Raw genomic sequence first — 24,041 nt, 5'->3', positions numbered from 1 at the left:
ATCCACTCAATGCCATGATTTTTGGCCCAAGTATTTACAAGGGAATTTTTGAAATGAGTTCCATTATCTGATTCAATTCTTTCTGGAGTGCCATGCCGCCACAGGACTTGCTTTTCCAATCCTAATATGGTGTTTCGGGCGGTAGCATGGGGTACTGCGTATGTTTCAAGCCACCCAGTGGTCGCCTCGACCATGGTGAGTACATACCGTTTACCATTTCGGGATCGTGGCAAGGTGATATAATCAACCTGCCATGCCTCCCCATATTTATACTTTTGCCATCGCCCTTCCCCCCAAAAAGGTTTCATCCTTTTGGCTTGTTTAATTATAGCGCATGTTTCACAGTCATGAATGACTTGAGCAATAGCATCCATAGTTAAGTCCACCCCTCGGTCTCTGGCCCACTTATATGTTGCATCTCTTCCTTGATGACCCGACGTCTCATGGGCCCACCGAGCTAGGAATAATTCACCTTTGTTCTGCCAGTCCAAGTCTATCTGAGCCACCTCAATCTTGGCAGCTCGATCAACCTGATGGTTGTTTTGATGTTCTTCAGTGGCCTTACTTTTAGGCACATGCGCATCTACATGGCGCACTTTTACAACAATATTCCTTATTCGGGCAGCAATATCTTTCCACAGTTCAGCAGCCCAAACAGGTTTACCCTTTCGTTGCCAGTTGTCTTGTTCCCACTGCTGCAACCACCCCCATAAGGCATTTGCCACCATCCATGAGTCAGTATAAAGATGAAGCATCGGCCACCTCTCCCGTTCAGCCACTTCTAAGGCTAGCTGAACAGCCTTTACCTCTGCAAATTGGCTTGACTCTCCTTTACCTTCAGTGGCCTCTGCAACTTGTCGTGTGGGACTCCATACAGCAGCTTTCCATCTGCGATGTTTCCCTACAATACGACATGATCCGTCTGTGAATAGGGCAAATTTCTTTTCATTTTCTGGTAGCTCGTTGTATGGTGGGGCCTCTTTAGCACGTGACACCTCCTCTGCGGGCGATGTCACAAACTTTTTACCCTCAGGCCAGTCCATGATCACCTCTAGGATTCCAGGACGGCTGAGTTTCCCCATCCGAGCTCGTTGTGTGATTAATGAAATCCACTTACTCCAAGTGGCATCAGTAGCATGATGGGTGGAGGGAACCTGTCCTTTAAACATCCAATTTATTACTGGCAAGCGAGGTGCTAGGAGGAGCTGTACTTCCGTACCAACTACTTCAGAAGCAGCCCGAACCCCCTCATACACGGCTAAGATCTCCTTCTCAGTTGGAGTGTAGCGCTCTTCAGATCCCTTATAGGCTCGACTCCAAAATCCTAGGGGTCGACCTCGGGTCTCTCCTGAGGCTCTCTGCCACAAACTCCAAGTGGGACCTTTTTCTCCAGCAGCAGTGTAGAGGATGTTTTTTACATCCTGCCCCGTCCGTACTGGCCCCAAGGCCACGGCACGGGCTATCTCCTGCTTTATCTGCTCAAAAGCTTGCTGCTGTTCAGGACCCCATGAGAAATTATTCTTCTTCCGTGTCACCTGATAGAGGGGGCTCACAATGTGGCTGTAGTTTGGGACATGCATTCTCCAAAAACCCACTACTCCCAAGAAAGATTGGGTCTCTGTCTTGTTGGTGGGCGGAGACATAGCAATGATTTTGTCAATCACATCTGCCGGGATGTGACGACGCCCATCTTGCCATTTTATACCTAAGAATTGAATTTCTTGGGCAGGCCCCTTCACTTTGCTGCGCTTAATAGCAAAACCAGCTTGCAAAAGAATTTGGATTATTTGTTTTCCTTTCTTGAAAACTTCTGCTGCTGTATCACCCCACACGACAATATCATCAATATACTGCAAATGCTCAGGAGCATTACCCTGCTCCAAAACAGCTTGGATCAAACCATGGCAAATGGTTGGGCTGTGTTTCCACCCCTGGGGTAGACGGTTCCAGGTGTACTGAACACCTCTCCAGGTAAAAGCAAACTGTGGCCTACATTCTGCAGCCAATGGGATGGAAAAGAAGGCATTAGCAATGTCAATGGTGGCATACCACTTGGCTTCTTTTGACTCCAGTTCATACTGGAGTTCTAGCATGTCTGGTACAGCAGCACTCAATGGTGGTGTGACTTCATTCACACCGCGGTAATCCACCGTCAGCCTCCATTCTCCACTGGCTTTACGCACTGGCCATATGGGACTGTTAAAAGGTGAGTGAGTTTTGCTAATCACTCCTTGATTTTCTAGTTGACGAATCAACTCGTGAATGGGAAGCAATGAGTCCCTATTGGTGCGGTACTGCCGTCTGTGCACCACTTTGGTGGCAATTGGTACCTCTTGATCTTTTACCTGGAGCAACCCCACAGCAGAAGGATCATCTGACAGATCAGGTAAAACTGACAGCTGCTTAACACCGTTTGTGTTAACAGCAGCTATTCCAAAGGCCCATCGATACCCCTTGGGATCCTTAAAATATCCCATCCTGAGGTAATCGATACCCAATATACATGGAGCCTCTGGACCAGTTACTATAGGATGTTTTTGCCAGTCTTTACCAGTGAGGCTTATTTCGGCCTCCAATATAGTCAATTCTTGGGAACCCCCAGTCACTCCATGGATATGTATTGATTGTGTCCCTTGGTGACTGGAGGGCATTAGGGTGCACTGTGCACCAGTGTCCACCAGGGCCTTATATTTCTGTGGTTGAGATGTGCCAGGCCACCTAATCCACACAGTCCAGTATACTCTATTGTCCCTTTCCCCCCCCTGGCTGGGGGCAGGGCCCCTCTATTGGTTACCTCGACGGCTTGCGGCAACTGGAGCCTTCCCCCTTCTGGAAGGGTCCGCCTTGATGACTGACTTGCGTTGTAATTCTTTCACTCGTGCCTGGAGTGCAGAAGTGGGTGAATTACTCCACTTCTTTATATCCTCTCCCTGGCTACGCAGGAAAAACAACAAGGCAAAACGCATGACCTTACTGTTGTCATTTGCTCCAACACGAAGACGTCTCTTTTTTATGGTTGAGATCTTCAATGATACAGGACGGGAGGATCTTGCTTGGTTTAGTTTTCCCGATAGGCTGTCGTGGGAATCCTGGTCCCCATCATCTGGTACCACCATGGATCCATCAACATCGGGCACGGTAGTCAACATATCTATGATATCATTCTGTGTGTCTTCCACTTTATCTAACCGTTTAATTGTATTTTCCACTTTATCTAGCCCTTTAATTACGGCTGAGATGCAAACTCCTATAGTGTTTATAAATAACTCAATTCCATGAATTTTATCAATCAGTTCACTCACAGGGGGTTCCCTTGCCCCTGTGCCATATATTATTGCTAGTGCACTAGCATGCTCTCTTGGTGCAGTCCTTGTAAATGCACGCCACATAAGGCGTGAAACACGGACTGTCTCAGGATCATGTAATTGGTTGGGATCATCATGTCTGAAATTAGGGCTGTATAGCATTTCCACTACAGCACGTTCTCTCAAATGTCGAATACCGGTCTCTATATCAGTCCATTTCTTTTCCTCAGGTGTCAGGTCCTGTTTAAGGGGAAATCTTTCTTTTACTGCTAACAGCATCCTCGTCCAGAGGGTGTAGGACTCATCTTGGCATGTGCCAATACCTCTATCCACACGTGAGTCCCTGGAAACACTACCCAGTTGGCGAGCTTCATTGCCATCGAGCCACACACTGTTGGCCCCATTGTCCCAACATCGAAGTAACCAAGCAGCTATAGATTCTTTTGGCTGGCGTGCATAGTCCTTTCTTAGATCCCGAATTTCACTCAGTTTTAAAGATCGATCAGTAAGAGTTGTGATTTTTTCCTCACCTCTTGCTCTTCCAGGAGTCCTTGGTGTTGATGGCGGCAACTGTATTGATGAGGACCCCCCATTTGAAATTTTGGGGGCAAGAAATTCTGGCATAGAAAATCTAATTCTTGGCTCCTCCTCTCCTATTTCCTCTATTTCCTCCAGTTCACCCTCCCTTTCTTTTCTCTTTTCTTCTGCCTCCTCCTGCTCTTCTATCACCCTCTGCTCTTCTACCTCCAGTGGTTGTTCTAACTGAGTTGAAACTCGTTTCGTTTTTCGTCCTCTTACAGGGGCAACCAACATTGAATCTGGTGCCCCCTGTGGTTGATCAGGTTGACTGATTTTAATGCCCTCCAATTTAGGTTGGAGCCCGTCTCTGAGGGCGTTCAGTTCAGATTCGAGGATGTCCCTCTCAGACTGGAGGGTATCATACATGGACTGGAGGGCACCTATGTGATTCCGGAGGGAGTTACGATCAAACAGGATGGCACCGTACTCAGTCTGGAGATTGTCGCGCTCGAACCGGAGGGTGTCTCGCTCAGATCGGAGGGTGTTACGCTCGAACTGGAGGATGTTGTGCTCAGACTGGAGGGCGTCATATTCAGACCGGAGGGCGTCTCTCTCGGATCGGAGAGTATTACGCTCGGACTGGAGGGCGTTGTGCTCGGACTGGAGGGCGTTGTACTCGGACCAGAGAATGTCGCGCTTGGGCTGGAGAGGGTCGTGTTTGGACTCAAGGGCATCATGCTCAGACTGGAGAGTGTCGAGTTTGGACTGGAGGGCATCACGTTCGGACCGGAGAGTGTCGCGCTCAGACTGGAGGGCATCACGTTCGGACCAGAGAGCATCACGTTCGGACCGGAGAGTGTCGCGCTCGGACTGGAGGGTGTCTCGCTCAGATTGGAGAGTATTACGCTCAGACTGGAGGGCATTGTGCTCGGACTGGAGGGCGTTGTACTCAGAACAGGAAATGTCGCGCTTAGTCTGGAGAGTGTCGCGCTCGGACTGGAGAGTGTTGAGTTTGGACTGGAGGGCATCACGTTCGGACCGGAGAGTGTCGCGCTCAGACTGGAGGGCATCACGTTCGGACCGGAGAGTGTCACGCTCGGACTGGAGGGTGTCTCGCTCAGATTGGAGAGCCTCTCCCACATACCGGAATACGTCTCGTTGTTGTAGGAGGCCATTTCTCTCAGCAAGGAGACTCCTCTTCTCAGCCCTAAGACTCTCTCTCTCAGCTTCCAAAACTTTTTCCCTCTCTGCCTTTTCAGCTCCGAGACTCTCTCTCTCAGCTCTGAGACTCTCTCTCTCAGCTTCCAAAACTTTTTCCCTCTCTGCCTTTTCAGCTCTGAGACTCTCTCTCTCAGCTCTGAGACTCTCTCTCTCAGCTTCCAAAACTTTTTCCCTCTCTGCCTTTTCAGCTCTGAGACTCTCTCTCTCAGCTCTGAGACTCTCTCTCTCAGCTCTGAGACTCTTTGGAATGGTATTGAATAAGGCCCGATAAGCTTTAGCCAGGCCCCAAGTCATTTGTGCCTCCTGAGATCTTCCTGAGCCACAACATTCCTGTCTCAAATATTCTATCAAACTTTCGGGATTCTTCAAGTGTTCATGAGTAAAGCTCCATGACACTGAAGATGTCTTTCCCTTAAAAATCTCTCCAAAACCTCTCCACACTCCCTGCCATTCAGTATTCTCTGGTTCTGGGGAAGACTTCCTCAGAATGTTATAAATCCAGATACTGATAAATAGAACAATAAACAGTAAATTCAGGGAGATTGACACGAGAAACTCAATTGACAGTGTGGTCAACTGGGCTTTCAAAAACTGTATAAAAGATTCAAAAAAGGAACGAGGAACATGCTCGAAAACCACCATTTCTGTAATATTAGTTGCTCCTTTTGGAGCTTCTGGAGCTGTATGCAGGTACCAAGTAAGCATTTCTAAAAATGTTTTCAATCGATTGTATATGCCTATAGCCCCATAGATAAAAGTGGCGAGCTTAATTATGGCCCAATAGGTTTGGATCATTACAACGGAAGAACCAATAGCATGCAATGCTTTGCAAAACAATTCAATTAGAGGCCACATTTTTATTTATTTATTTATTTATCTATTTTCTTCAACAGCGGGGAAAAAAAAAGTAGAGCTTAAGGTTTACAAAATATACTGGGCTGTTGGCAGTCTGCCTGGATTTCAAGACCTCAAAGTTTGTAAACTATTCCGGGGTATTGGCGGTCCGCCCGGACTTTCAAGGTCAAGCTCCCAGGTGCAGAAACGTAAACTTAGATAGCTCCTTAACGAGAAAAACTCTGTAAAAACTCTGCAGCTCTGTAAGAAGCTAAAAGAACAGCAGAAAAAAAAAAACGGCAACTTGCCACAGCAGAAAAAAAAAAAAAAAAACGGCAACGTGCCCGCATTCTCCACCAAAATCCTGTCGTGGGTTAGCCTGAAATCTACCTGCACCCAAGACAGGGGGGCAGTCGGCCCGCAGGCCGCTGGCCCAGAAGGAAAAGAAAAAACAGGGAAGAGGAAATAAATACAGCGGCAGCGATCTAAGGAGGCACACTTATTTACTAAATACTATATCGGAATACAGAATAACACAATATAATACAATATAATTGGAATTAAGGCTAACGAATCGAGTAAAATAAGAGAGAGTGAGTCCCGAAACCGAGAGGCCTACTGTAACTCCAGGCGAAACGGCTGGAACGCTCCCACACGGCTCTCCCCCTGGCTGGCAGGATCCAAGAGAGCGAGTCCAGCACTGAAGTGAGATTATATAGTCCTGGTCATATGACTGACCGTGGTGCTCCCTGGGACATGTAGTCTTCTTTCTGTGAGCAGCAGATTCGTCAAAATTATCTATGCTTAACATGATGTTATGATGTGGAATACTGATAGCAAAATTACAACATTGCCAAACCATGACAGAATATAAGGAACTTGCTGAGACAGTGGTCTCCCACAATTTATGAATCACTGTCTATGCTTCCCTTTAGATCCACTGCTTCATGTTAAAGATTAACTTAGCTAAAGGTAGACTTTCACATTTTTGCCTTTACTAATTTTTCATATAACAGTGCTATGTTTCTTTCTTTGTTACTTTTTGCTGTTTTTCAAGTGTACACAATTGCACTACATTAGCCAATGTTATATTTTTAGTCTTACTTTCCTGGTTAGATTCATTGTGAAGTTTCTGTGAACCAAGTGGTGAAGCAGTAATCATACTAGTTTTGTTGCTTAAAAGATGGGACCACATTCACGTTATAAACTTTTTCATTAAACCAGAATGGCAAAAAATTGTAAATTCAGTTTAAATTGAATTTTAAAGAATGTATCTATCTAAAGTATCTTGTTCATAGTGGCTATTGAAATTTTACAGACTGCTGTAATCTCACTTAAAATTGTTACTTACCTGGCACCTGAAATACAACAGACATTCCAAGCACTGTTTTGTTTTGCCTATCAGGTGTTAAATGCCTATCACTGTAGCATAAATTCATTAGGTGCCAGAAGATTTGCTGAAGTACTTACTATTTTTAGCTGTATATACTCTACAAATACATTTATCTCTCAACTAGATCAAGATTATGTGGAAAGACATGATCAGGATTAAGTAAAAGAATACTTTATTCCTCAAAAAAAAAAAAAAAAAAAAAAACCTCAGAGAAATGCAAAAAGCTAGATATCGTTACAATTCTGGTTAACTTTGTTTAATATCATCACAGTAAATATGTGCAATCCAACCTTTGTGTCATAATGTAACTGTGAAATCACTCAGCCAGAAAATGATATATTTTGTTATTCAACTTTAATGGGATTGACCACATATCCTTTTGAAAAGGTCCTATCCTCAAGTCATGATATCTTCTGATTTAAATACCTTTGCATCAGAATCCAACCCACCCTGCAAACAGCTATGCAAGAAAGATTTCTTGCTACATCAGAAGGGAATAAAGAAAAAACTTGATTTTAACTTAATTTTTGCACACTTACTTGTGACTATAGTCTTTGTTTGAATAGTTATTAATTTCACTTCATATTATTTCCAGAAATTAAATAAATGTCTTGTGGAGATAGAGACCAAAGCTACCTTTGCCTCTGGGAACACTGGTTGAGGATAGGGCCCCACTTGCCTGCAGTTCTATTGGTTACACTGCTGTGCACTACTGGAAGAGTGCCCTAGCTTTGATTAGAAGTTTGGAAATATTCTCTCTGATGAAACCCTGTAGCTCAGCTATAAGGGCATTTCTGAATGCTATGTAGATTCAATGCCCCTCGGGTGTGCAACACCTAGTATCTGTGTCTTCCCATGTCATTGATGAGAGTGCAAAACCACTCAGACATTGTGGGAAAGAAATAGCAGTGTTAAGTGTTAATGAAGACAATTAGCACATCCTATAGTTTCTCTTTACAGTAGCCAAAGATAGCTACTCTTTTCTTCAGTGGAATGACGATTAATTTAAATCAGGAAAACTAGACTGGCTTCTTTTGATCCTCAGACACTCAACTTCATGACTTAGCACAACATGTAAGCTGTTTTGTTATATTACTGTTCCACTGGAAACAGTACTTTTATGGAGCTTGTCCAAATCAGGCACCGAACTTTTGATGAACAACATTCTACCTTTTGCAAAAATATAGGAGAAATATTTAATTCAAGAACTGTGGTCTGGACTGAGTTGGACTTGACGATCCCTATGGATCCCTTCCAAATTGGATTATTATATGACTATTCAAAGGCTCCAGAGCAAAAATTATCATCTAATGATTATTTTTAAGCAGCAGAATAAAACATCTAAGACCAAAGGAGAATTCAGCATATTTGTTTCATTCAAGGATTTTAATTGTACTGAATATTAAGCAGAATACAATCACAACACCAAAGTAACACATCAAAGATACTCATTGCACATTTACAGTAATACAAATACAAATATTTTTTAACTTTTTAAAATTTTTAATTTTAAAAAAAATATATTAATTTTATAAAATATTTTTAAAAATATTGATCATTATTCACAACGTGAAGAAAGTCCCAATGGACATTTTGTTTCTGACACTCATTACAGCTAAGAGATTATCAATGTGACTGCATGTTTTTTGTACATCACTATGACTATGCATATACATATATATATAATTCCTCTTTTGCTTCCTGTGGAGAGACAGGTAGGACATACACATCACAGTATATATAGTAAGATCAGAGTCCAGCTATGTACTGTAGCCTGCTGTGGTTCTGATGAGTTTAGTGGATCTGGTAGACAAAGCCTGCTCAAGCACAGCAGGGTCTGATGAAAACTAAAGTGTTTACAACAATAATGGTTCAGTAACCTAAACAGTCTAATGACTACAGAGGGTATTGAAGGTCAAATCTATTTTAGTATTGCATTTTGGTAGAAATGTGTTATAAACATCATAGCTTTTCATAATCTCAGAAGGAGTTTCACTAGTTGATCAATTTGTTCTTTTCACTTCTGATTGTCACTGGAGATGAGCCAGGGGCTAGAGGGACTAAAATTAATTTGGCAGTTTTCTTTCAGAAAAGAATAAATCATGATGTCCAAAGGATTTGCCAAGGATAATATTTTGTTTTAGAACTCAGAATTTTTAGCTTTCATAGTGAGCATCTGAAGCCCTAAATTATTTTGAAATGTTAATACATTTTGTAGCTTTGAAACCAAACCTAGACAGCAACAATAACAAAAACAAACAGGAAAAAAAAAAAAAAAAAAAAAAAAAAAAAAAAAAAAAAAAGAAAAAGAAAAGATACTTGACTTAAAGTCCTTCTGCAAGATTATTTATTGACTTGACTTTTATATTATATCATTGAAAACAGATGGAAAGTAGCCTTCACCCTGACTAGTCTGATGGTAGAAAATGTCATGAAAAACAACAGAAAAAAAGGTATCCATTTTTATTGTTCACCATTTCCAGAGCACTAAGGATCTTGTTTTACTTTCACATGAAGATGGTGAGATAGCTCTCCAGAAATCAGATTTCTGGGACAAAGAGCATGTGGTACAAGGCCAGAAAAGCTCCATGACATATGGCTTCTCACATTTCAGTTACCCACTTTGTTTGCACACTGGAAATAATTCCATTCCATATTTTCTACAGTAATTTTCCCTAGTATAGTTGGGCATTATTTTTCAGGAGCTTGTTCTGCATTCTGCTTATCATTATATTTGTGTATTGTTTTCTATGCACAAATCAAAGGAAATTATACCTTCTCTACAAATAGTAAAGCTCAAACTAAGTCAAGATATAACATTTATTGATACAGTAAATCCACTACTAAAAAAAGTAACATTTTGGTGAATTGTTGTATTCCTATGTTGCAATAAAGTGTGTGACAGCTTTGAAGCTACCACTTACAAGACTAACTGCATAAATGAAAAGAAATCAAACTGTAGTATATCCTGTTGGCTTATACTGCAGTTTTGAATGTAACTAGATTTAGACTGGATTAACAGACCAAAATTTAGGACTGGTCCTAAATATATATATATTATATATATATAATTATAATATATTTATATTATATATATAATTATTATATATTTATATATATATATATATATAAAATCTTTAAATATGTCCTTAGCTCATATCTCTACATATCTTCATGATTAGCCTTCAAATTAATGATTAGCCAAATTAAGCAAGCTTTCTCTGTATTGCCTGGCAAGCAGAAATTAGAAAAAGGAAGATGTGGTTATAATGGTATCTCCTTCATAACTTGCATAACCTTCTTTGAGAGATTTAGCTTTTTCTTCATTTTATTTAAGTGTTTAGATTCTGAGGTTTGACCTTCTAAAACAATGTACACAAGAAACAATTGTGCTCAACACGGTAAATTTTACAGTGTCATAGTGTCAGATGACACTTGTCAATGAGAGGAAAGAATAAGGAATACCCGAACTCCTGGCTGTGAAAAAAAAACAAAACCAAGAAATCCCATTTACTATTTTAGACAAGAAAGTATTTTTTTTTAACATCAAAAATTATCAAAAAAAATAAAAAAATTAAAAAATCATCAGTTGTCTCTTACCTCTCTGTTTACTAGCATTCAGACTAAATTTATTTGTTTGTTCCTGGAAAAATGAACAGATACTATTTGTTGTTTCAGATCACTAGCAATAAAATCCTGTAGTTGATCAGCATTGTCATTACCTTGCAGCTACAAGGAGAGGTTGGCTGCTGGCCATGTTTTAATATATTAATAATAATACTTAGCGCTGTTCATCTCAAAAGCAATTTACACACATTAACTAATTAGGCCTCAGAACATTTGCATGATAGGTGAATAACATTCTTCCCACTTTAAAGAGGGGTAAGTGGAGACACGGAGAAGATAAAATCACACTTTCAATAACAGTCTCTAATTCTAATGTCCATCTTGTGACACACTCACTGGATTTTCTGAAGCATTAAGCATCTTCAGCTGCATATGAACTCAGAAGAGGCAGCAAGTAGTCTTCAGCTGTGTATTTCAAGATGAAGTTGCATTAGGATCCAGAGCTTAGGACAAAGTCTGGAATGAACCAGCAACGAATAATGGAGGGTATAAGCTTCCAGGCAAAATTCTTGTTTACAGAACAGGATAAAAAGCATTGCTAGCTGTGTAAAGATGAGCTAACCTGATTTGTTCATCTGTGCATTTTTTTGATTGTTTTATTTTGGCAAGAACACTTTCCATTTTATTTTCTGCTGTGGGACTGATATGTGTTCCTGAGGTAGAGCCTCAGGTCTTAGGCTTACTGTAGTAAAAAAAAATAAATGAAAATACAACAAAGCCTATATTGCACACTGTAGGAGTTTCCAGTCCCAGGGGAAGAAAGGACAGAGGGAACAATATAAGGGGAAACTAATGTGCCGATATTTTTAGTTTCCTTCATATAGATCTTGCTCAACAAAACATGAGAAAAAACCATATCCAAGGACTGGGTAAAGAAGAGAATGGCTAATTCTTAGGGACTGACGCAGACATGTTCATTCTTGCCTGTGGAGTTCAGACACCTAGGAGAGTGGCACTTAGGTATACTCTAAGAAGCTGGCCTTGCTCTGCACCTTGGGCCTCCTGTCACACTTCCTGCCTGACATAAATTGATTTTGAGACTATAATGTTTCTTACTTGCTCTTTTCAGAGTGTTTACATTCTCCATCTCTGCTTTGCATTCAGCAAAACTGTCCTTCTCCCATCACTGGGGATGCTTCAGCATTTTTGATAGATGGATGCTCATGATGCCAATGTGTTACTTACACGGCACATATAAATCTCCCATAAAACAGAGTTCCACATGGAGAACTGCCAGCCTCCAAGGGCAATAAATAAAAATAGGATAGGAGCTCACCTGATGCTGCTCAACCATTGCCAGTGCACTGTGACAAGAACTGTCTGCCATCATAACATAGGACACAGCTTTTATTTTTATTTGCTTTTAATGAATCTTGTGGAAGTCTTAATCTGTGCTTAATTACACTTTCCTGACTTTTTTATCTAACAGATAGGTAACATATATGTTTTGATCCTTCAGCCCTTATCAAAGTAGACAAAACAATGTCCTGAGGTTCAGGGTAGGAAATTGGAAGGCTGGTGTCTGTCTTCTATTGTAAATAATTTAAGCGATAGAAGATTATTTAATTAACCAAGATCTAAACCTTCTTCTTTTGCATTTAAAGGAAGCATTGCTCATTGTAATGGGATGTGCTGGCAGAAATCCTTTGGAGTACTATAGAGACAGCATAAATACACCTTGAGAACACTTGTTCTATTGAAGCTCACTGGCAGTTTGCAGACTTTAAAGAATATCTTTTGAATTCTCAGCAAAAGAAACCATTTGTTGCAACTCCTGCCTTGGTTTAAAGAACTGCTGACACCTTCCAAAAATCATTAAGAAACATCTTATTATAGTATTCCAACAAATATCCTTTTCCGTGTTGCTGGGCCTGCATATTGTATCACTCTTCAATTAAATTATTAAAGGCTGACAAAACAGAAACAATTCTAAAGCAATGAAAATAGCCTGCTGTTGTTTGTGTGTTTACTTGTTTTTGTTGGTTTTAGAAATGTTTTTTATCTTGTCTCCAGGGTAAATTGCATGATTTGTACAAAATCCTGCTTTACAGGTATTCTTCAGGAGAATCTGTGGTAGGAGACAGCGCTATCAGAGGCTGCTGACAGAGTGATGGGATTTCATTGATTTTCCAAGGCCAGTATGAGGAGTTCACAACCATGATCCCAGAGTTCTTCCTCAGCTTTTGGAATTTATTGTGCATATGGAGAAGTAGCAAGAAAATGGGAAGAATCTGCCCTGTGTTTGTTGGGGCTATATCGTGGAATCATAGAATGTCTTAAGTTAGAAGGGACCTTAAAGATCATCTTGTTCCAACACCTTGCCGTGACATATTTGTGGGGCAAGTCTATAGGAAATGCACCATCCTGAAATAGACAGTCCCTTTAGTTCCCAGCTGCAGTAATGCTACCATTTCTGGCACCCTGAATTTATTTTGTGTTTTTGTTTGGTTCTTTGGTTGTTTTTTTTTTGATTGCCACTGATAGAGGAAGCAGATTTCAGGGCAAAACAACAACAAGCACCATGTTTTCCTTCCATGTTCTTATAAATCAACAGTGAAAGGCACAGAATGAGGACGATTTTGTTTTGTTTTGTTTTGTTTTTTGCATTTTACAGGTTTTAACCAGTTGGTCTGTGGACAGTGTTTGAGAAGAACATCGAAGGCTGTGGATGCAGATCGGATGCTAAGGTCCTGGGGTGGTCAACATCAAAAATGAGATGTTTTCTGTATTAGAAAGTGTTGCTGTTTGGTTTGGATTCAAGTAAAGGCTTCTACTGGAAGACTTGGAGAAAAGACTTAAAAAACAAAAGTGCAAAATCATATAATTTTAATTGTAAATAGCAGAATCACTGCTTGGTCTTTTAAATATATATATATATATATATATAATTATTATCATTATTATTTATTTATTCTGGTTTTAAGTATGATTTTTTTCCTTTCCTCCAGCTTCTGGTCATTCCTAGGAACTGATGCAAATATTTCCCTTCCCCTTACACAGACATTTGTGAAAAAAAAAAGATGCACATTAAGGATAAACACAGATGCTGGAAGTGTGAAGTATTAGCAGTCACTAACAGTATTGACTATAAGTTAAGATGTTTCACCCACACTAACCATTCCCAGTTGCCCTCCTTCTGAATTTCAATACCAAGAAGGATTAAAAGACCAGACTTTATTTACTGCTACTACTGTTGGGAGTGTTAGTTTTTCCCATTTGTGTGTGCAAAGCATCCAGGTGATTTTTTTTCTGTGAGTATAGGTCATATTTCAGCTGTACTTTTCTTTCAGGGATGGAACCTCACGTATGTGTACAGGTCCCCTGCATGAAGCTGGCATCTGTGCTTGTCTATTGGTTTAATCATGAAGGAAACACAGGAGGGTGGAATCCTAATGCAGGACAATGAAGGGTGCATTGATGCAAAGGATCAGTGCCCTGCAGAGCAAGGAGAGCAACTTCTAAAGTAGATGAGCAGGAAATCTCCTTTCTTTTCATATTCTCAAAATAGTTCATATTGTGCAGTGGGAAAAGAGAAGGGAACATCCCCAAAGCAGTGGTTATCGATATGACTTTGAGAGAAGTTCATTTCTGAGGCCAGGTGAATGAGGCCATTGCTCAGAATTCATGGAAGTGTTAGCATGGCCTGCTCAAACATCGCTCACTTCTCCAAGAAGTCCTGTCAGAAACCCCTGAAGCATGAATTAATGAAGTAGATTGACACTACAAAAATTGAATCAACAGATGACAACCAATACTTCCATCAGGCCACTAAGGGAACTCTAGCAAAACAGATACTCCAAAGCACTGACACAGGTTTTAATTTCTGTGTCCCTGTAGTTTGAAACAATCCAATTTCTTAACACCACCTGCCTGCTGACGAGCAGGACTTCAAACTGTGAGACTCATATGGACTTTACAGCAGGAACGAAAAGAAGTGGATAGAATAAATTTCCACCTTGTCTGTGGAAGAAGATGTTGTGAGTGGGATAGAGCAGAACAGCAGACTGATGCAGGACAAACAGGCAAATACTAAGGGATGCTAGCGAAGTTATCAGCGGTAAAGGGCAGTGTGATAATAACAAGGTCACTGAAGTGGGTCACAGAGTATGGATCTATCTTCTGGATGTTGCTGCACAGCCAATGTGGGGCATTTGTGAGCCACTGTCACTGACAGCCCCCAACAACTGTCCTAGTCCTGTCCCCATCCCTCTCTGAAAGTTGTCTTTTTGATGCCAACCAACACGGGATCTCACAGTCTGAATCTCACCGTGAGTTGTGTGGCTGTTTTAAGAGGTGCCTCTACTACCAGAGCAAGTTTGACCTATATAACAGACCAAGTAGGTCACTGAGTGCACACTGAACCATGACAAATTGATTTTGAACCATCACTTATCTGGCTCTGTTGCTGTCAAGGAGGATACATCAGTGTGATTAATAAATTATTTACCAAATAGATAAAAGCATGCTTCCCCCACCAGAGATTCTGGAGGGTTTATTGTTTTAAGCTGCTGCACTAATTGGGCTGTGCACTTACTTGCAATTCCAAGGGAGGCGAACGTTATAGGAACAATGCTCTTTACTGCACGTGGTGGTGACACAGCAGAGGCATCCTATGAATGCCTACAACAAATGATGCTCAGTTTAGTGTTTTGCTGGCAGAGCTCCCAGCACTCCCTCCTCATGCTGGTCTCTGTCCAGAGCTGCCTCCATCCTGGCACCAGGGGAGAACCAGCCTTGTGGAGGCACTAAAACTTTTAGTCCCAAAATGTCACTAAGAAGGGAGAGACAGCTTGAAGACTTCACTACTTCGCTTTATCTTAGTACTGATCCTTCACTTGGAAAGATTGTTTCCCTTGGCAACTAAACCATCACAGTGGAAAAAGTACCCCAACAGGCAAGAGAAAAAAGGAATGACAGAACCTTTTCCCCTAGTTCAGAAAATGTTCTGTCCCCAATTCAGAACTCAACAGAAACAATAATATTAATAACAATAATAAAAAATAATAACAATAACAAAGGAAATTAAATGATGAAATGAAGTAAATAAGGTATATATAACCCCAAAGACCATCAGGAGGAAAGAAAATGGAGGAATCCCTTCCATTCCCAAGCTATATATCATCTGGCTATAGGGTGCCAGTTAGCAGTACCGACTCCTGCAGAGTTATTTATACCCTAGAATAAAAGAAAAAAATATCCAAAGTGGCTTAAAGCAAATGCAGCTTTTAGCAACTTAATGACTTTTTTTTTGAGGAGGAAGAAGGATCAAAAGGCAAAAAAAGGCAGAATAACAAAAAAAAAAAAAAAAAAAAAAAAAGGGGGGGGGGGGGGGGGGGGGGGGAAATAGGGAAACTGGTTTTCCAGTTGTAGCACTGCGATAGAAGTAGGATGTTTGACCTTGCCAAAAACTATTTGCAGCATCCAGGCATCCAGGTTTTTCTATATATAGTGCCTTGAATACCTCTACAAAGGAATTCTGGCTGTGTCAGATTCTCACAGGAGAGACATTCTGCCTGGATTTGGGGTTATTCAAGAAGAAAGCTTGAGAAACACAGTCTCAGATAAAGATGTATAGTATCCCAGTGCTTGAATCTATTTATTAGCTTATTTCCTGTGAGGTATTCACTAATCCTGATCACTGGAGAAAATGGCTATATTATAATGATTCTTAATTATACACAGATGCAACAGATTGATTTATTATGTCCATGTGCTGCTGTCAGTTTTCACAGTGCTTGAAGTTCTATTAAGCTACCATGCTAAATTACTGCATAAGTTGTCTCTGTCATCTAAGGCAGTATCTCTGGCCAAAAGCATCACTTTTTGTCTAAGCACTTCTGCTTCTGATTCCTTTTGTATGCCTTATCTGTGGCATTCCTCCTTGCTGGTATTGTTTTATATTGTGGACAATTGTTCGCCTTCAGACCCCGAGTTTGTCCTCGGTGAAAAAAATCTTTTTATTGAAGAAAAACTTCAGGGTAATCTAAAATGCATTTTAATCACTGCAACTAATTATGAAGAGCAGTAAATCAGTAAGGGTCAGAGCTCTAACACCTCACGGCAAATGACAAAGAGCAGAGTAGCTGATTGTAATGGGATTACTCCTGTAAGTGGCTGCCCACTTCTTTCACTGCAGGATTCATGGTCCCTTTAAAAAACTGTCTGAAAAACCATTAATAAAAGTATAATTAACTAGAAAACTGAAGACATAATTTCAAGAATTTCTGCAAACAGTGAAGAAAACTTAATTTATAGTAGAGTCTATGCATCAAAACAGTGAAAATCTGCATACCTCTGTGTACTGATTCGTACCAACAAGAGTAATCACATAATCCAAGCTCAAGATCTGTGCATCTCTAAGAGGAAGAAATCAGGCAGAGGTGGCAGGAAACCCACATGAATGAACAAGGAGTTCATGAAAATACTAAAATGAAAGAAGAAAATCTGAGGAATGTGGAAAAGGAGCCTTGATGGAGATCGAGGACAACTAGAAAGGCTTACTTAAGTACTTCCATAAAAAAAATAAAATAAAATAAAATAAAAAATAAAAAATTAAAAATTAAAAAATTAAAAAAAAAAAAATGAGGAAAATATGGGTCCACTGCTGAATGAGATGTGTGCCCTGGTAATAGAGGGGGATGAGAAGGCAGAGTTACTACTACACCTACTTTGTTTCTGTCTCTACTGCTAAAATTTTCCCACAGGAATCCCAGACTCTGGAGATAAGAGAGGATCTAGGGAAAATAGTTCCTCTTGGCTGAGGAAGATATGCTCAGAGATCATCTAGGCAACAGGAACAGGAGAGGTTTCTGAGGTCTGGTGGAAAGACTGTTATTCTGGTTTTCAGAAAGGTCAAGAAGAGAGAGCCAGGAAACTATAGACCAGTCAGCCTCACCTCTATCCCTGGGAAAGTAATGAAATAAATAATGCTGGATGTCTTCTCCAACAAGTGAAGGAGAAGAACATGGATTCATCAGTGGGAAATCAGTTTTGATCAATTTGGTTTCTTTCTGTGATGTTAAAACCAGCTGAGTAGATGAGGACAGAGCAGGGGATGCTGTGTGCTTTGACTTCAGCAAGGTATCTGATGTTGTGTTACAAAACATCCATGTAAGTAAGCTTAGGAAGTGTGGACTAGATGGACAGACAATGAGGTGGACTGAGAGCCATTTGAGTGGCAGAGCTTAAAGATTTGTGATCAGTGGCACAGAGATGAGTTGGAGGTCTGTAGATAGCTCTCTATAGGTAAATATTATGGAGGAAAGAAGACATTCTTTATTACGTTATGAATTATTGTTGCTGATTTCTCTTGCTTATATTTTTACATGTCAACTCAAGTTAAAAAACAAACAAACAATAAACACAAAGAAATGGCATTTGTAACATTCATAAAGAAGCATCAACTTTTAAAAAATTCCGGGAAAACTCTAATTATTAATTGGAAAAATTAATAAAAATAATAAAAAATAAAATAAAAAATGATAAAAAATAAAATAAGGCAGTGTACTTGATTTTAAATCCTGTCAGTATATTGGTGGTACTAAAATGGACTTTTATCTCTTAAATACTTGATTTATAATTAAGAATGTTTTTGGCAGGTGATGTTACTGTATTCAGCTTCCACAAATCCCAGTGCTGTTTTCCCTTGAACTACTGCATCAAGGTAAAGGCATGGAAAAAGCGAGCAAGATTTAAAAAGAGAAAAGAAAAAATCTCTTATTTTATTTATCAGGAAGTTTACCTTTCTTCTTTTTTTGTTTAATCTTGATTTTGTTTTGTCTTTCATTAAAATGCAGTGTCCTTTAGCTGATGATAGCATTTGGGCATCCTTCCCAAGTCTGCCTGACAACATCAATGGCTAGCTCTTGAGCTGCAGTGACCCTGTAACCAAGCTGTCCTTTGCTATTCTGGCTGCACCTACTATTACTCAAGCAGTGGGAGCCAAACAAATACATTTGGATCTTTCCTACTTGTTCTGTAAAGCACCCCAGCATGCACGGTGCACGGACATGCTGCATAAGAAATCGTCAATTCCCTGCGATTACACAGCAGGGCATGAGCACTGGCAGCAGAGCTGAGAACTTAACTCTGGGGTATATGGGGCTGACAAATGCAGAGACATATTGATCCTCGGCATTCTGTCTTATCAGAAAAGTAGTAATGGTCTGCATATTAACACAATAGCCTTGTAGGTTACAAAAGACAAGAAAGGACACTGGAGCTAAGTGCCTAGAGGATGAGCATGCTGTGCTAACTTCACACATAATGCAGAAGGTTAACCAGCCACCATAGCTTGGCTCAGAAGCCAGACTCACCAATGGTTATTTAAGCAGAGGGATAAAAATGATGTTTTTTGCTAAAATGCTTGTGCCAGGCTGCAAATCGCTGGGGCAAGAAAGTCAATTGCAAAATAGCAAGAACTGCAAATTAAGTAGAAGGCAAATGAGATCCATAGATGCTGTACAAAAGTGCTGGTTAAAAAGTACTGATTACAAAATTACTATTGCTTAATGAGCACACTTCTCCAGCTGGCATAAAGGAGAAACCAAGCTTTCACTTGGTTCCTAGACACTCAGGTGACAGATGATAATTCTCTGCCTTCTGAGTACAGGCTGGAGGTATCACTCTAATCACCAGACCCGTGCCAAATTAGTTTGTCAAGTGACACTGAGAAATGGTGCTGCAGTGTAGGGTGATTCTGAGTGATTAATACTGCAAAACACCTCTTGCATGCATCCTCTAGGCTACATCTCCAGCCCCTCTACAGCACTAGCGTATGTTTGTAAGCAGTACAAAAATCAGACTTCACAATCAAAACTTCAAAGTAGTTATTTCATCAATATGCAGTTCTGTGTCTTATCTGTGAGGAGAGACATGTAAAATTGCTGAATGGAACATCCTCATACCCTATAAAATTTCAGTTTTTTATGAAACTATCACAACTGACCAAAGAATCTAAAGAGTCTGCCCCCTTCCTTCTTGTTGGCCCCCTTTAAATACTGGAAGGCTGCCATAAGGCCTCCCAAGAGTCTTCTCCAGGCTGAAGAGACTCAGCTCTCTCAGCCTGTCTTTGTAGGGAAGGTACATCCCTTGAATCATTTTTGTGGCCTTCTCCTGAATGTGATCCAGCAGGTCCATGTCTCTCCTGTACTGAGGACTCCACATCAGGACACAGTATTCCAGGTAAGATCTCACCAGGGCAGGGGGGCAGGATCACTCCCCTTGATTTGTAGACACATTTCCTTTGATGTGGCCTAAGATCAAGTTGGCTTTCTGGGCTGTGAGGGCCCATTGATGGTTCATGTCCAGCTTCCCATCCACCAGTACTCCCAAGTCTATTTTGGTAGGGCTATGCCCTACTCTTTTATCCCCCAGCTTGTATAAGTAGTGCTGATTGCAACAACCTGGGTGCAAGAACTTAAAGTTGTGTTGTGTTTGTTGAACCTCATATGTTTCACCTGGGCCCCCTTCTCAAGCCTGTCTAGGTCTCTCTGGATGGTATCTCACCCCTAAGGAATGTCAACAACACCACACATCTTGTTGTCATCCACAGACCTAGTGGGTATACTTGGCCCCACAGTCAGTGTCATCAATGATGATATTAAATAGCATCAGTCCCATTACTGTTAGTACTTGCTATTATAATTTCAAGTAGTCTATCCATTATATCAGATTTTCTCATGAAACACAAATTCTGTTTCCCAGGAAACCCCAGAGTCTTTTTTTCTGTATGTTTTCTTTTTCTATTCACTTTTATTTAAGATTTGTCTAGAGATTTGTACAGATATTCTTGTGTAGGTCCTCTGGAGTTCAAGCTAAAGAGATCTAGAGGCTATTTTCATGGATTCTGAAAATATGGTTTATAATAGACAGAGACGTACTTGTTTTTACTGGGGAAAAAAAGATTAAAAAAAAATGGGGAGGGGGGGGGGGAGGGAGAACTGAAAAAGCTTATAAACTCATTTGTAGCTTATAGAAATCTTGGCTGACTGCTGGGGCAACCATTCAGACTCAACAGCCACATGCACCTTGGATCTATATTCACTGATAAGTACTTTAGGAGGAAGAAAATCTGCACTGGATGGTGAAGACAAAATGTGATAAATTTGATGATTCCATTATAATTTTAGTATCATAATGCATCACTGGTATTCCTGCACTTCTTCATGCTGGAAACAGTGAAAAGAAACTAGAAATATTTTTTAAAAGGGGGAAAAAAAAGACTACATTTTGATCTGCTTAATATCTCATTGCACCCCTTACAATCTCTTCTCTCCTCTCCTCTGAACTGGTGAAATGCAAGAGCTGCATTTTGCCCATCATCAGGAACAGAAAAGCTCTTAAAACAGGTAGGGAGGTAAGAGATGTCAGACAATCACTCCAGCTTGCAGTCATCCTCACAGCAATTACAGGTTGATGAACATTGTCAGCATAGTTAGGACAGGTTTCAGGGTGGGGAAGGTAGTGCTTGTTAGCACATGATATGGTGTTGCTCTGCCAACACAGGGTCTAGGAATGTCTTCCTGATCCAAAGCCCCTGTGAACTGGATTTGGTCCACTCTGGAATGATTTTGTTTGGGAAATGTCATCAGGTTGCATAGCTAGGTTGCTATCTCCCTCCTGCTGGTCTGGTACATTGATTTTGAAGGCAGCTTCTCAATATATCTGAGATCAAAATATGCCCTGTGGAATAAAGCAGATTCACAAACTGCATTTCTATTACTGGTTTTAATCATAGTCGTGACATTTTCTCTATGCATTCTTCTGTCAGAAGGAAATATTTTCACTTTTTTTTTTCTTTCCTTTTTTTTTTTTTTTTTAATAGAAGCAGGAAACACTGCAGCGTCAGTTGAATCATTCACCACATTATATCCAATAGTATTGATTCCATTATGTTCAGTAAGGCAATATCCGGTGCTGAAAATATCAATGTTCAACACTTATTGGTTAATTAGGCATATTGATGAGAGTCAATAACAATTAATAATTTAATGTTCAATTGCATTGACAATGAAATAAGTTAGATGCACACTCTTAGATGAAATCGAGGCTCAGAGCATCCTGTTTCACAGCATTAACAAAAGACACATTGCTATAAACATAAACCACATGCTCATGCTGATTGCTTGTCAGAAGGTTGAAGAGTGGTAAAAGCCCAGTTGTAGTCTGAAATTCTTTTAAGAAATCTTCCTTTTATTTGTTCATTCATTCATTTTTCTGAAAACCATTTTTTTTTCCAGGATTAGAAACAGAAGTCCATCTCACTTATACATGTCATTTATGGTGCCTTTTTTTTTTTTTTTTTTTTTTTTTTTTGTGATTTGTGGTGCAGACCATCTTCACAAACCCTGCACATCAAGTTGGTATGGATTGTTCCCTGAGAATGATGAAGTCCGCTCTTAGTAGATTCTTAGTAGATATTTGTACTGCTTGTTAAAATCTTGACACCATTTCTCTCTTACACCAAATGCAACTTGCACATGCTGACACCAAGCCCAGCAGCACCAGGCACCATTAGCAGGACAGGTACACCAACACAGGGATTGCACTGATGCTGCACAACAGCCATCACTGGGACTGAACCCACACTCACAGGGACAGATAAGGTGGTCTGAGGACAATGTGGGCACAAAGGAAAAATTTAAAAAATCTTTTACAAGTAAATAGCCTTTCCTCCTTCCTATCCACCAGATATGTAAAAAACAAATACTCTTGGTTTTGCATTAAGATGCCCACCAGCTAAAAAGCTTTAAAGCCGTCAGTGATTCAGGTGACGGCTTTAACATCAGGTTACAGGCTTGACACAAAGTAAATGACATCTTTTCCTCCATGTCCTCATTTGTAAATATTTGTATAAATTAGACCTGCAACAGTGACATCACCCCCAAAAAGTCACAAAGCCTAACCCAATATAGGAACAGCAATCACATTCTTCTTTTTTTTTTTCCTTCTTTCCTCCCCTCACCCCCCTCCCCCCCCCCCCCACAAAATACACAAGGTTTATGCTGTTTTTCATTCCTCTGACAGTGTTATTTGTAAACTATCCTTTGGCTCTGCAGAGGTTTAAAGTGGCTTTTTGCACGCTAACAGGCAGCAGACAGTCCTGCCCATGAAAAAGCTGCCTGCAGCTGCAGACTTATTTAAATGTGAGTGTGTAGCTGCTCTCCTGCATGCAAAATAAAGCAGGTGCTAAAATATTAAACTCTACCACTGTCCACTATTCATTACATCCAACTGGTGCTGTCAGAAGCAAGCTGCTTGACTAACCAGAGCCTGGGATTTAGTATGACATCTCAACTATAATTACTCCTTCCTCCTGATTCATTTTTTTTCAGCCTCAGACTTTCAAATTCAGCCTAGATTTAAAGTGTTGTGGGCACAGCTTCATGTACGAGCCAGAAATGTGATGGCCTTTGCCTTCAGAGGACAGCAGGACATCTCGGGCCCACTGAAGCAGCTTGCTGTGAGGCTAAGGAAATGTAACTTGCTCTTGGGTGTCTTTGTGGCTGGAGTCTAACTCACTCTTGGCAGATGTGTCAAGTCTCATGTACTGAGCAGAGGAGTCATGCAGCTGGCTCTGACCCCAGCTCCCTGCACAGTCCACTGTCACCCACACTGCCTCTCTGAGGCTCTACTCCATCTGCCAGGTGCAGATAGGACATTCCCTGGCATGAAGGATCACAGAAGTGACAGCTTGCATATTGTTCCCAGTGCAGTGCTGCGCTCAAGTTGGTGACAGCAGATGATTCAGGTCACATGGAAGGGCAGCTCCAGACTTCCATGCTACACATCTGCACCGTGAGCAAACCACAAATAAGAAACTGCAAGGAAAATCAGCAGAAGCTTTCTGAAGAGATGTACTCTGCTACAGGGTTAACCTTCCCACATACCTTACATTTCACCAAGAATAGTCCCCAGTGTCCTATGAATCAACAGCACAGATAGTAAGAAACAGCAACATTTTTAAAGCCCGCTGCAAGCTGTTGTTTTCCCCAGCAGTATGTTTACCTATGCTGAAGAAAGTGAACATTTTGCTGACATTTCTATAACATTATGATCTTTTCTTTTGATTTTTTTTTTGAATGTCGAGTGAGAACAAACCCCCTACTTTGCCTTTTTTTCTTTTTACTACTTCTTCATTT

Source organism: Excalfactoria chinensis, chromosome 2 (genome assembly GCF_039878825.1).
Source record: "Excalfactoria chinensis isolate bCotChi1 chromosome 2, bCotChi1.hap2, whole genome shotgun sequence".
NCBI classification, from domain to species: domain Eukaryota; kingdom Metazoa; phylum Chordata; class Aves; order Galliformes; family Phasianidae; genus Excalfactoria; species Excalfactoria chinensis.
Note: the sequence above shows the minus strand (reverse complement) of the source record.